This window comes from Chamaea fasciata, unplaced genomic scaffold (assembly GCF_029207755.1).
Source record: "Chamaea fasciata isolate MVZ Bird 193981 ecotype frontalis unplaced genomic scaffold, bChaFas1.0.hap1 SCAF_8, whole genome shotgun sequence".
In the NCBI taxonomy this organism is placed as follows: domain Eukaryota; kingdom Metazoa; phylum Chordata; class Aves; order Passeriformes; family Sylviidae; genus Chamaea; species Chamaea fasciata.
Genome location: NW_027094093.1, coordinates 10,503,110 through 10,517,310, shown reverse-complemented (window position 1 = coordinate 10,517,310; position 14,201 = coordinate 10,503,110). Strand labels below are relative to the sequence as shown.

At 40.4% G+C, this 14,201-nt stretch overlaps 1 protein-coding gene across 1 annotated transcript in view; it reads right to left on the bottom strand.

Moving 5' to 3' along the window:
* The window catches only part of SLC39A10 (solute carrier family 39 member 10), a 76,088-nt gene extending 63,293 nt beyond the window's left edge, over nucleotides 1-12,795 (bottom strand). Inside the window, exon 1 of the mRNA XM_066189609.1 lies at nucleotides 12,690-12,795. The gene's annotated coding sequence lies outside the window, so the exon portion shown is untranslated. The remainder of the gene's footprint in view (nucleotides 1-12,689) is intronic.
* Nucleotides 12,796-14,201: the final 1,406 nt, after the last annotated feature.

The window sequence follows — 14,201 nt, the reverse complement described above, 5'->3', positions numbered from 1 at the left end:
TTCAGTTTCCTTGATGCTATCAGTGTTTCTCCATGGAAGCAGATTTCTTCCAAGACACAGTATGTTTTTTTTCCACACAGATTCTGTCTAAGCTGCATTACCTGACTACAGGGCCAGATAAAGAGTGTCAATGTAGATATTACTGTGACTCATTTGGCAGACTGCTATTTGTAAAAGATTGTAATTTTGCTGTGTGTTGAAACCACAGTTCAGCCAGTCTGTGAACAAAGACCTGCTTTCTCATATTTCAGATTTTCAACTTGCAGCCTGCTCCCCAACACACTGTTAATTAAGGACTGATTGTCTTTAATCTTCACATTGCAAAGGTTTTATGGTCTTGCTTTGTGTAGGGAAAAGTATTTGGAGAAACAGTGAGCTGATCTCAGCTGGCTTGTCTAGATGCTAATGATATAAATATACATCTCTGGAGAGGAGTTTGTTCTCAGTTACACTGACACTGAATCAAAAGCCAGTTGTATGCACCAGTGTTCAGATCAGGCCACTGTCTAGTGCTGAATGTTTTGATTTGGACCGAGCAGAACTAATGTGAGATTGGATAATCTGCATGTGCCTTGTGTTAGAAAAACCTAAAAAGCCAAGCTCATAAAAAACCCCAACCCTCCCAAACAATGAGAATAAAAAGCCTGATGCATATGATATCCTACCCTCTTATCATTTCTCAGCTGCAAGATTAAAAGAAGATCAGATCATGAGAGAATTTGATACTAAGGAAACTTGACTAATCATTTTTGACCACAGAGGAATTCTACTGGGAAGGGGAGAGAGGGCAAGTGAAACAAGGAGAAAAGGAATGTGACTGAGGAGGGTGGAAAATGATGGAACAATTCAAGATTTCACACATGCTAATCCATCACTTTCAACTGCTCAGTTTTTTGCAGTTGTTTCAGGCTCTAAGACTTTTCCTCCTTCAGTGGGGCACCGGTAGGATTTCTTTCACACCTAGAGTGCTACTTTTACCTTCATCAGGTCACTTACACGTGTGCTGTCTCCTTTTTCTGTCATGTCTTGCTCTCTGTCCTTCTCTTGACCATCAGTGCCACCCCGAAGATCTCGATTGCCTTCCTGCTGCAGAAATCTGTTTTCTCTCTGACCCATAACCAGGTTACTACACCTTTTGTGAGCTTCATGTCAGTAGATCACTGCTAGCTGAAGTAATAGCAAGGTTCAAGCCACCTCTAAGTCAAGGAGGTCAAATGCTTCTCCACGTCCATTTCCATTACTTCACTGGAACAGAAAGATCCCCAAGACTTTCAAGGTAATTTCCTGCTCTGCATGAGATTTCTGGAATGTTGTTTGTGTGCAGCTTCCATATTCTCTTTTGTATGAGCCCGATGTTGTCTTCATTCTCCACTATCCTTGATTTATTTCCCTAAAACTTGTGAATTGGAAGTTTATTGACTCCAGCCTTCTAATTTGCTTACACCAACATAAAACTGAACATCTGTGGCTCAGTTGTAATGTTAATAAATATTTGAATACAGGAAATGGGATGCTGTAGTGCTAGAGATAATATATATGTTCATTCAGTTCTTACAATAAACATCTCTTCCACATCTCCTTTCCTCCCCACTGCACCTGCCATGATAGATAACCCCTCAAAGCTTTTCCCTCCTACAGAGAAACTGGAAAGAGAAAGGGGAACTAACTGCTCCATCTATCAAGCTTCCCTCTGGCCCAAAGCTGTGTACACTCCCACAGGGGATCTTTAGTGCAAGCACATTTTGTGCCGCAGAATATGTGCTAGTTTACATCCTGTTTTCATTTCTGCAGAGAATTCACTTCCTAAACAGTAATGGGGAGAGTTTCTGTAATCTCTTGATTGGCCAGGCCATATAAGAGGCCATGTTCTCTGAGCAACACAAAAACCTGGAGGCCTGAAATCAGCACAAGGTGCGTTAGCCCTCTGGAGACTCACTGTTATTATGCACAGAGTGTTGTGCAGATCAGCAGGATTACCTCTGGAGACTTTATTAGGAAAAACAATTATTGATTAACCTGCACAGAAATATATACCCAGTGCAGTACTTCCAGCTGATTCCTGCCCTTTGCCTCTGTGCTATCACTTCTAAAACACGAAGAAATTATACCTTACTAATGTCTAATTATTCACCATCTCCACTACCTTTGCACCATTTGGTGCAGCCATTTCCAGCAGCACCAATCAATAGCAATATCACATTTCTGAGTATCTGGTACTCTATCTTTCTTTCACCTTTATATTCAGCTCACTCATTTGATAAATTCTGTGGCCTGGTAGATTAATAGCTTCCTTTACTAATGCAAGATTTTTTTGCTACTTTTATCTTTTCATCGCTAAAAGTCCAGCCAAGAATATGCTGAAAACTTTGCTTTTTCCTAGGTCTTCATTAATTAAAAAAAAAAAAAGAAAGAAAAAAAAATCTGGGAAGATAATTACTTACTTTTAGCCAGTAGCAACTCTGTAAGGTTATGCAATTGTCACGGAAAATTTAGTTTGACCTACATACATTTTATTAATGATGATAAACCAAAATGAAGGAAAGAAAGCATTATTACTATTTCACAAAATGAAAAATGTTTGATACAAAGCTACAGAGAAACAGAGACAGTGTTTTGCAGTATATACTAAATACTCTTCAAAAGCATCCTGCAATTCAGATGTAAACTGATATAAACTGATTTTAAAATATGATGTAAACTCTCCAAGAATAAAACCCCATTTGTCTTTCTCACTTAACCAGTCCCGTAACAGGTAAGTGAACACGACAGATAAGGCATAATCTGAAATGGTTAATGTCAAAGGTTCTAACATTAAAATTAATTAATATGCATGCTCATCATTCCTTTCTCACATGGCACATAATTGTTTATAATTTGGGCTTAAATATTCCATGCCCAGTGAATGGCTGAGTTTGGATTTCTTTTTTTAAGAGTGTGTATGAGTATATTTGTAAAGCTCTGCCAATTCTAGCTTTTTACTAAGAATTATAGTAACAATTTTCTATGTCTCACAGTGCAGACTGTATGTACAAAAAAAAAATGAGAGAATGAGAGAGCACATGTCAAGGAGGGATCCCGTGCTGTTTCAAGAGAAAAAAAAACCCATCCAAGTTTGGCCAAGTTAAAAGCTTTTGATGGAAGCTCATAAACGCCATTTTGACCCTCCTGTCCCACCATATAATGTCTGTGGTATAGGTTTACACTTGCTGAGCATGCCCAGCTTCCTTAGAGTTCCTAGCACTTATTGGCTCTATGGACAGCTCTTCAAACTAGAAAGTGGAAAAGATGGACATTCCTGGTGGAGCTAATTTGGGATCAGGGCAGGCACTGAATGTGGGAGCGGCCTGTCCATTTTTCCTAAATTCTTGAATATTATTTTTCTCGAATATTATTTTTCTATGATAGTTGGACTGGACGATCTTAAAGGTTCTTTCAAACCTTAACAATTCTATAACATTTTATGACATTCATGAAGACGAGGAAAAAGATTTTTGGTTTTAAAACAGAAGGTCAGAAAGTATATTGAAGAGGAGTCAAGTGAAATAAAAGTCAAGGCACTTGACTTATAATTTTGGGAACAACTCTTGTACTAGCTAGATCCCGTGCAAAACTGTGTAGAAAATGAGTCTGCAAGCTCCCCTGCTCTTTTTTTTTTTCCCTGATGTTCGTGACTTAAAAATATATGTGTGACATCTACAGTCATCAAGATGAATGCAAAATGATATCTGCCTTTCAACCCCAGCATCCTTCTCGCTCTGCAGGTTAACAAAGAGAGAGCAGCACAATGGGTTGTACAGATTTTTGTCTTCTAAATGTCACCCTAATATCAACAATATGTAAACGAGTGCCTAATTTTAAAGTTAAACGCAGTAATTCAATCTATCCTGTCCCAAGTCAATATTTGAATTGTGGGCTTCATGGCATTTTGTAGCTTGTTGTGCTTTACCTGGCACCTCTATTCCGGTCCCTTTTCTGATCTTTGGCCTTCCACAACTCACCAAAGTCATTGCAGGGCTATCATTTCCATACTGTTTGAAAATGGCAGCTGTAGAAATCCCATTGATCAGGGGGAAACAGTAGAATTTACTTCATCACAGGATCCTAGTTCTAAATCAAGAATTAAGGAGAGGAGTTGTGGGATTCCTCAGTTGTATGCTCATTATTGGCACAGCTAGTGGAATTTGGCGTGGCATGTTACTCACTCTAGTCCTGACTTCCTTGTGATCCCCAGTGTGCAGTAATCCTGCCTTTTGGGCAGCTGGGAAAAGCCCAGACTGCATCTCACCTAGGTAGGAGGAAAGGCAAGGCTGCCTGAACTGCACTGCTTTGTTTGCCACATTGTTGGGTTTTTCCCTGGCTGTATTGAATCTTGTTTTGTTTTAGCCATTGTTCAGGTCTTGGCTGTATGGGATTATGTTCTAGATCTCTGTTTTTTCCTGTAATTTATTGGCCTTATCAGTAAAGGTGGTTCCCTGTGGAACTGCTATATTTAGTTGATTTTGGATTCAGTTTTAGTCTTATAGTGACAGCTGTGCCCTCAAAAGCAGCTTGTAAACAGTTCCATGGAAAGGCATAAAGCACTCCAGGGGCTCGCCAGAAGAGGAAATGGGGCCACAAGTGTAGGACAGATAAGATTTAACTACAGAGACCAATCATTTCAAATAAATGAGATTATGATAATAGATAACGCGAAGGTAGGCAAGAGGTTTTGGGGAACCACGGAGATGAGCTTTGTGTGACATGTATTAAAGAAGAAAACTGTGGTGCAGACAGACTCTAAGAAAGCCAGGTCCATTGCTTCATACAGAGGAAGAAAAGTGAGATTTCCACTTTGTTAAATAATAGTAGAACAGTTAGGAGAGGAGAACAGCCCTTTAGTGAGCTGTTGCAAGAAGTTGGTTTAAAAATTACTTCATTAACAACACAGAACAAGGAGAGAAGCCATATTCTTGCCCTCAGACTGACATCTTTAGCTACTCCTACTCTACTTTCCCGTGTTTCTTGTGGCACACTGTGCTTGTTAGGAGAAGCCCCTGCAGCTTTTCTCAAAGCTCATCAGGATCAGCCTGGGCAACACCAAACATACCCATGGGCAACTTCTCTAGCACTCACTATAGGAACTCTCTTTCCTGCTCATACGACGGCTCTCATAAAACTTCGGGGAACTTCACTAAATTTAAAAGCTTTCCTGCCAAATTGGTTAAAAGTATCCAACATCTCCAAAGCTGTGAAAAATGAGGCAATGTAATACTAAAAAATTAGTTGGTTTAGGTCTTGTCTTGGCATTCTAGTGAAGCTTGAAAAGGCTGTAGCAAATTATGTACCTTCTGCACACCTGTTCTAAACACCAAAAGTATTTGGCTCGTGGTTCTTTCCTCCCAGTGTCTTTGATTTCCCCTACAAAGATTTGAAATCTTTGCATGCCTCATGACAGGAAATCCAAAAACATTTGCTACCTTCTCTGCAAAAGCTTTTTTAGCTGGATTCAGTTTACGCTTCTGATAACACTCTGCTAAGGTTTCTCTGACCTATCACAATTAAGAAATGTTCCAGTAATAACAAGGATATTGTTCAAACATTTTCTGTCTTGATTCCCACAAATTTCTCAGAAGAAAAACCCAATCCCCCAAAAGAAGAACACTTCAATCCCTTATGAGTTTGGAGTATGTCCCTAGACAGACGGAAAGAGGATATGTGAGAGCTGTACTTGCATTGAAGGCACAGTTATATTTTTAAGGCAACCTGTATCATTAAAATCTTTGTTTGCTTCAAGTAATTTGGTGGTCTGTTGTTTTATATGTTGTCACACAGAGTTCATCCTGGTTTTCAGCAAGGAATGGCATCAAGCAGAGAGGAAAACTGTAGGGCTGTAGGGCTGCTCAGCCTTGGCTTTTTGCACTGGTCATTGGCCAATCTGTCTGCATTTTGACAGGGCACTTGGTCATCTTGACCTATAAGAAAGAGTCACTTGAGGCCAATGTGATTTGGTTCAGGAAGGTTTGCAGAACTCACACTTTGTCTGTCAGCATAATCTCAGGCAAAGCTTGGGGATTTCAGCAAAGAAGGGGAGGAAGCCTAAGGTATGGTACCTGGCCCAGGTATGCAAATAGTTACTGTCCTATGTAATCCAAAATTTTGGACATTTTTCTGTAGCTGGTTTATTCTGGCTTACATAATTATAAATACACAACTTATTTAGATGGCGCAGAGCTAAAAAAAAAAAACAAACCCACAAAAAACTCCCCAAAACAAACTTGTTTTCTTTCTCTGTTGTTTTCCAGTGAGTTTTTTCCATATTGCAGCATGAAAAAAACTCCAGCACTCCAGTGCTTTAGCTCTGCACACTGCTGTGGCTCATCAAATGTTCCCAGCACTGCGGGTGCTCTGTGGCTTTCTGTACCCACTAACGGGACAGTCACTTTCAGTGTGGATGGCCATAGGCTGTACAGCCCCAGTTTGCTCAGCATTCGCTGGAGGCAATTTAACTCATCTGTATGATACCTGGCACCAGTTTCAAAGACAACTTTTCACTTGATGTCTATCAAACGTTCTTCGATGGAGAAAAATATCTTAATGGATTTTAAAAAAAGAAGTAGTTCTCAGAAGGATGTTATAAAAACACACATGTAAGGACTGTAGGCAACTTGTGTGAGATCTTTCGTTTCACTTATCAAATGGTTTACCTGTGCTTGAGAATACCCAGAACACAGGTAAATTCTTGCAAATGCTAAGTTTAGCCACTTCTTACAGAAACATTTTGTCATATACTTATTGTTTATAAATAGTCTGTTCTTTCTTTCAAATTCCTCATTTCCAGTGAAAGTTTTTCTCAAACAAATGTAAGCCACATCTGAGAGATTGTTTTGTTTTGCCACACACAACACCTTGAGATTAATTGCTTAATGCTTGGTATGGGTAAAAGTAAACCACAGAAACCTGGCAACAATATTTGAGTCACTAATGCTGTCTTTCAAGCTATGCATTAATGCCAAGTAGCCCCCAAATTAGCACAGATTAAAAAGAAATCATAAACCATACTAACATTTAGTGAAGCACACTGACATTTCTGTTGATGAATAAAAACTACAGCAGCTCCACCTGAACTGTGCTGAAGCTGAGTGTGAATAAGCAATGTTCATCAATGGAAACATCCAAGGAACACAGACCAGAGTGTTCCAAAGGCACTTTCAAAGAGTTTGAGAGATTAAAGTTACCAGTACGGTGTGGCTCTGATCCCATAAAACACAGTAGCTGCATCACACTCGTGTAATTTTATGGTTAGCTGAAAGGGAAAGTGAGTGAAGAAAGTTTGCAGGGCTAAACTTCTATCTTGATAAAGAGAAAGGGTTGTAGGAGCTTTATACAAGAAATTCCCAGTTAAAGGAGGGAAGGAATCTGTAGAATTTTTTCAAAATTTAAATGTTTGTCTTGAGTATGACAGATGTCTTACAGAGAATACAATTATTTTCTCTCAATTTTCCTAGGCCTTTCAGTGCAATTACCCAGCTGCATTTGCAGTCAGTTCTAAGAGCATAAGCAAACCCTGTCTCCTAAACAAGATTGTCACCTAAGCCATACTTTATTTCTGGCTTATTGAGAATTTAATGGGCACGGCCAGAATTCACACTTTAGATTTGATTATTTTTAGTCCTTGTGGCACCATTTTCCCCTCTCCTGTTACCCAGGAGACAGCTATCTATTGTTTTCTTTTGAAGAAAACCCAAAGCTGTGCAAAGATATACGAAGCTATGCCTCCTGGTGCTGTGTATTTCACACCTGATAACACCCATTTTTGGCTTGTTCTTCAAACATACCATTCCTGTACAAAATAGGTTTGCCTCCTTCCATAACCCCAAATATTTCCTGCCTTCTTTCCTCGGCTTTTGAGGCTAGGAACGTATGTAATCCCAGTCATCCACTGCTATCTCACAGATTTTCCTTTGCCTTACAGAGGCTCAGTGTGCAGCAGCATCAACAGCAGACATCGCTCTGTTCTAGCAGCCTGTCCTGATTTCATGCACCTTCCTAATGGTGCTTTCCCTTCTGCCATCCAAGAAATTCTCTTAGATAAAAACCACTGCTGTATTTAATCTCTTTTTTTTTTAAAAAGGATTAAACAGGGTACAAAGATCCAATAGAAGATGCACTAAGCCTTTTCTGGTAACAATGCTGCCATTTCCTGATCTTCCAGACTCTTACCTGCTGTGATTGTGGCCAGCTGCATAGCTTTAAAATCTTTATAGAAGTATCTAGATCATCTTCTAGAATCATTTAGGTTGCAAAAGACATTTAAGTTTGAATTCAACCACAAACCTAATGCTGCCAAGTACACCAGAAGTGATGGGATGAGCAAATATCTTTTTCTAAGTGCTCTCTAGACTGCAGCTGGTGGTGGTGATGATAGTGAAGATAAGGATTACAATTTTTGCTGTGCTTCTCTTCTAGTGAAGCAGACATTACATAATGGACCTCCCCAAACTCCCCGCTGTACTGTTCCCACCTGCTGTGTCACTAGAACCGACTGGAGTGTGGTTGGACAACAATTAAAAGTGTTCAAACTGTCCGTTCAGCTTCCTGTGTGGTTATTACTGAGTGATCTTCCACCATCACAGGAAAACTTCCCCTCCCCTGAAGGCCTTACAGACAAGGAGTGCAAAGCACCCAACTCTCCTGCCTCAGAGTGTAGGCTGATTCAGACTAATGATTCACACATGCATCTATTTTCAGCACAACTTCTTGGCCTTTTAGGTCATGGCACTGCTTTTGCTTGCAGGGATCTTGCTTGTGTGAAGATACATGCCTGATGTCTGCTCCCAGCAGCCTTTCAGCAGCTGCCTCATGGTGTGCTGCTTTGTCCAGAGCAGGCTTATCTCTGTACTCAGCAACACGCTGCAGTTACCTGAGACAGACATGACCTTCTCATTTGAGTGCAGCCCATTCACATTACAGAATGGATGTTCTCTACAGCACGTATCCTGGTGGGAGGTCTCCTGTAGGCTTTCTGAGCTTGTTTGCTCAGTTTGATGAGCTGCTAATTCTGTTTGATCTGGAGAACAGTCACAGCAACAAGATACACACAGTGCCCCCAGCACCAAGTCAAGACAGAGGACACCCAACAGAGGCTCCTGTAGGAAGTGAAAGATTTTGGCTGATTTCCACTGTCCAGTCCCCTGACAAGAACTACTACACACAGCAATCTGACTTTAGGCACAAAGAGCCTTTTAAAGAGGCTTTGTTGAAGTGTAAATTCCTTGGAACATCTTGGTAAAGATCGATAAATAGTGATCTCTAGTTATGAGGGGCTCCAAATCAATTCACTGAATACCACCAAGATTTAAATGCAAATAGTACAGAAAATAAGCTCTGAAGAGGTTATTTAGAGAGATCCATGTGTTTCTCAACACTAGGACCACTGCAGCTGTCAGGCAAAAATGATGTGAATAAAAACCCAGTAATCCTGAAACAGGCAGTGTCTAGGCAGACATTAGCAACTGGATAAGTATGAAATATTCCAGAGCCACACCTACCCTTGGAACTGACCAGCAGATTTGCCTGGTTAATGAAGACCTATACAAAGCAACCTATACAAAACCCTCATACACAAACTGCTGGGCTCTGTCTATAATGTATATTTTGAAGAAGTTGTTTGTATAAAGTTATGGTATTATTCAATCACACTATGAGCAATGCTATCAGCATCACATAAAATAGTTCATCTATAGTTTTTAAACAGAAATAACTAACTTTTTTAATGCTCAGTCCTACAAGAGAAATCTGACCTTGGTCTTCTGTTTGCAGAACAAACCCATTACATTAAATTTGCAAAAAAGAACAGTACAGATCCCATAGAAGTCATTGACCTGAACTAGCCAAGCATTTAGTCTTCTAGTGGAACGCTGAAAGAAGGATTATGATACTAGTACTCACCTATTAAAAGGATAATTATGCTGAAGAAATTAAACAACCTACACATGATGCCTCAAGCTGTTGTACAGTTTTCTTGCAGTGTGCTTTGAAAGGCCATTGGCTGCGTCCACTTTTTTTCCCAGATGCAGGGAAATACCTTCCTTTGAGACTGTGCCAATCTAAACTACAGAGTTAGTCATGGACCATAATGGCTTAAAATTTAGAACAACTTCAAGATGAGAGCACCAAGCTCATGTTCAGGCTGGAACTGTGACCCTGGTTGTTTCAAGTCCAAGGACAACCTAGCCAGATTCAATTCTTATATAACATGATAAAACATTTCAAAGAGCCTCCCTCTTAATATTTTAGCAAGAAGTGCTTCTTATCCCAGACTTATGGGCAGCACAGGAGAGCTGTGCCAGGTGACAGTGCTTAACGAGGGCAGAGTTCTAGCTTTTCATCAAGAAAAAACTTGGAAATTACAGGTCCCCTTCTACTGCGGCTGGCAAGCTGAGCCTGAAACTTACCTCCCCAGCTCTCCCTCTGCAGCAGGCTGCATGTAACATTACAGAGAAAATAAAAATTAGAGCAGCTTCAAAGGGGTTTGTTGTTTTGCCTTTTTTTTTTTTTTTAATTAAGACACCAATTATGGTAGCTGTTTTAATCATCAGGAACCAATACCAACAAAGGCTTCATTATTGCTAGAGATATGCAATAAGGAAACATAGCACTAAGATTTTCAAGGTGTCCCTTTTCCTGTAAAGATTGGACTCAAAATGTCAGCGTAAACCAAACAAAAAACCTGCCCCCTCTTCGTCCCTCCCAACCTCCACACCACAAAACCCAAACCTTCTGAGACAGAAACAAAAGCCAGAAGTCCCTGGAGACTGTCTGTTGTTTCTGGAGGTGGGTCAGCTGGACATTGCCTTAGTTCTGTTTCCAGTTAGCTGATATTTTTAGGCTATTCCCACTTTGTGCATACTATTTGCTGAAAAGAACATGAAGCTGCAGCAATATTATCTAAGTCTCCTAAAGCCCCTCAAATCCTGACAGAAAAAATGAATAGACTGAGTTCTGTTCTATACTGTAATTTTGAGTTACAAACTAACTGTTGTGGTTTATCTATAATTACATTATTAATACATAGCAAAAAAATTAAAAATCTTTGCATGCTCTGCTTATATCTAATAGTTTTACACTTGATTCAAAGACCAGTCCTTAAGTAACACCTGCTTGTTCATAGGAATCCGACTTCAAAATCCAGAGAGAGCAAGGGCCCAAACCCATCATTACAGCCAAGCGCAGTTTGTAATACTGTGGGTAGTTCTATTACACCACTGGTGAGGTTTGGCACAACTGAGCCTTCCAAGACAAAGGCAGACAATGAATCAAGGTAGATCCTCTGTAACAAGCTTAAAATTTTAAGAGCAAAAAGCAAATCATTGGCCTTGAAGTGCAGCACAGCCCATGCTCAGTCTCAGCACTCTGCACACCTTTTCCCCAGCTGTTGCTCCAAAAGCAGAGCAGTGCAAACACACTTACCTGGTGTCCGTGGGCTACAGAGGTCCTGGCACAGGCTGGATCCCCTTTATACGGCAGGCCTTCCACTGCTCCCTGTTCCCAATGTTCAAGTAAAGGAGGACTGTTTATGCTACTGCACTGATAAAAATCACCTCAGAGGGGCCCAGAGCTGCCCTCATAGCTCATAAATTATATAGTTTTACTCTGCTTGGCACAGGCTTGAACCCTGTTATAATTTAGGTTAAAAGACAACACAAAGTTTCTGCCTTTTCAGAGCCCTTCGGCAGTTTTGCTGCAAACCACAGGGTCTGGTCAGGCCTCTACAGGTGTTCTTAATTAGGAGAGAATCCACGTAAGGTACAAGCCTTAAAGATATATGGCTTTTAAGCGCAAACCTTCAAAACTCAGCCCTATCATACCGTCATCTTCACTGAGTTATGCTTACAAAGAGCACAGATAAAATAGTGTTTAATCAGAACTGCTGCTTCCCTTTGCAAGCAAAAGATAATGAAATAGCTATCCTGCAGTATGAAAGCATTGAGTTATCTCATCCTAATGTGAGTGCATGGTTGATTCACCTTCCTGTCTTTGACTTGCTTTAACACTTGGATTTAAAAGTACTTCTGTCCTTAGAGGTACGAGTTGTGTATGAAAAACCAGCCCAGAGACTTCTTGCAGAATGTGATTGTTTTGGGGAACAAATCACCTGGTCTCTTATCCACGTTTTCAAGAGAAGACTGAATGACTTTAAAAAGCAAAGACTTCAGAGAGACAGCATGAAACCACGCATGGAAATAAATATGCAGCTGTGGCCTGGATGGTCATTAACAGTGCACAGTCTGTGAGGATGTATGGAAGTAACATTCTTCATTTTGAAAGAGTCAGAGGAAAAAAAGGCACAAACAATTATGCCACACTGTGCCATGAAATATATTAGACCCTTAATGCTGGATAAAATGAGACAGGCTTACAAAAGCATTGTCACTGTCATACCCCAAAGGATTCTCCAAAACAAGAGCCCTGGCTTTCCAAGCACCAAATTTCCAGAGCAATCTATCAAGGAATCTATCGTGTAAAGCAACTAGAAGGTCTGGGACCATAGACATTTGTCTTTTCAAAGGTCATAAAATGTTGTCAGTGAAGCATTTTCCTGCTCCCTGAATTATGAACAGCAGACCTGTTCTGTGGCTGAGTGGGTTGGACCTTAATTTTTTGTTTGTTGAAGGAGTGAGGATCATTTATGGCCTGTGGAAATTCCCTACCAGGTTCTTTGCAGTGCGACTGTTCTCCTGGGGGCTCCTGCTGCAAACCACTCTGAAGATGTTGCAATGTTTCAGGACTCTTCAGATCACCAGCTCCAGTGGAATTTCAGGAAGATGTGAGGATTGAAGGGGCCAGGTCAAGATTCCACCTGTGCAAAAGCAAGAGAAGCCAGTTATAAAAGGCTCTAGGTCTATGCTGCTGTATTTGGAGTGCCATTATAGTACCTGGGGCATCTCTGAAAGTTCAGGGATAATATAAGGCCTCTGTCTTTTGAACATATTGGACTCTGCCATCTCTAAATAAAATTTTGAGAGTCATGACTGAACCATGTCCCAGAGCTGTCCCCACTCTCTGTCAATGTTTATAGAAAGCCTAAGAACATTAGCTTTTACCTTTGGGCTTCTCTTCAAGACGTCTAAAGTATATGAATAACTTCATAGAATCAACAACTGAGCTATGAGGAAATTTGGACCATTTGATAAGGTCCCAAAGTAAAGTTATGCAATTTCTGTAGTGGATTCAGCAGACCTAAACATGAAATGCATTCATAGGCAAAGTCTTCCCAGAAAGCATCTCTAGGTTAGATTTTGATTGAATTTATCTTAGCTGATTTACAGAGCAGTTCAAGAAGGGTGGTTTTAATGTCTCTGTACTCCCACACATCCATGGCTATTTTCAGAAGTACCCAGGATGCATTGTCATTGATTACAGTGCCCAAACAGGAGCCTGCCTTGATACTAATGCAGAGCAGCTGTTTTTCAGGACCTTTAACTACACATTTCTACGGCAGCAGCCTGAACTGCAGCTGCCCTGCGGCAAATGCAGGAAGGGATGTTTTGATTTCCTGATTCTGGCCGGTGGATGTTGTAAAACAGAATATAAGGGATATATAATGAGCAGCATGCCCCTCAAACTGTGTTGTAATAGGTAGGTTTCAGCAGCGGATACTCAGACTTGCCTACAGGATGCATTTGGCCACGATTATACAGCCACAATGTGAGTTCAGGGAAGGTGAGAATGAATCAGTGCACATCCCCATTGGTGTCCCATAATATCAATACTGTAACATAATAACGTTTTTATTCAGTAGGTGTTGTTTCTCAGGGCTTCTAAATGCTTGCTGAATCTTCTTCCCCATCTTTTATTCCAGAAACCCTCAGCATTCCCAGCCTCCAGTTTAACAGAACCTCACCATCTCCCCTGAATTCAGACGTGTCCTGGAAGGACTTGAAGGCTTAGTGTTGGTCAGCGTCACCAGCTGAATTAGGAACCTTCATTTGGTGGTGGAACTGCTTACCAGTACCTCTTCTGGAAGTGTATTTTTAATTCTGGATGTCTAGAAAGTCCTCAGCATCACCTCAGAAATGTGCCAAATTGATATTAATTTCCAAAAAGTTCTAATATGAGAAGCAATTATGTCAAATAAGGTTCTTCGCTGAGAGAAACTGATGTTATCTTTTAAAAAAAGATCTGGCAAAGCCACAGTGATAATGATATGAAAAATAAATAAG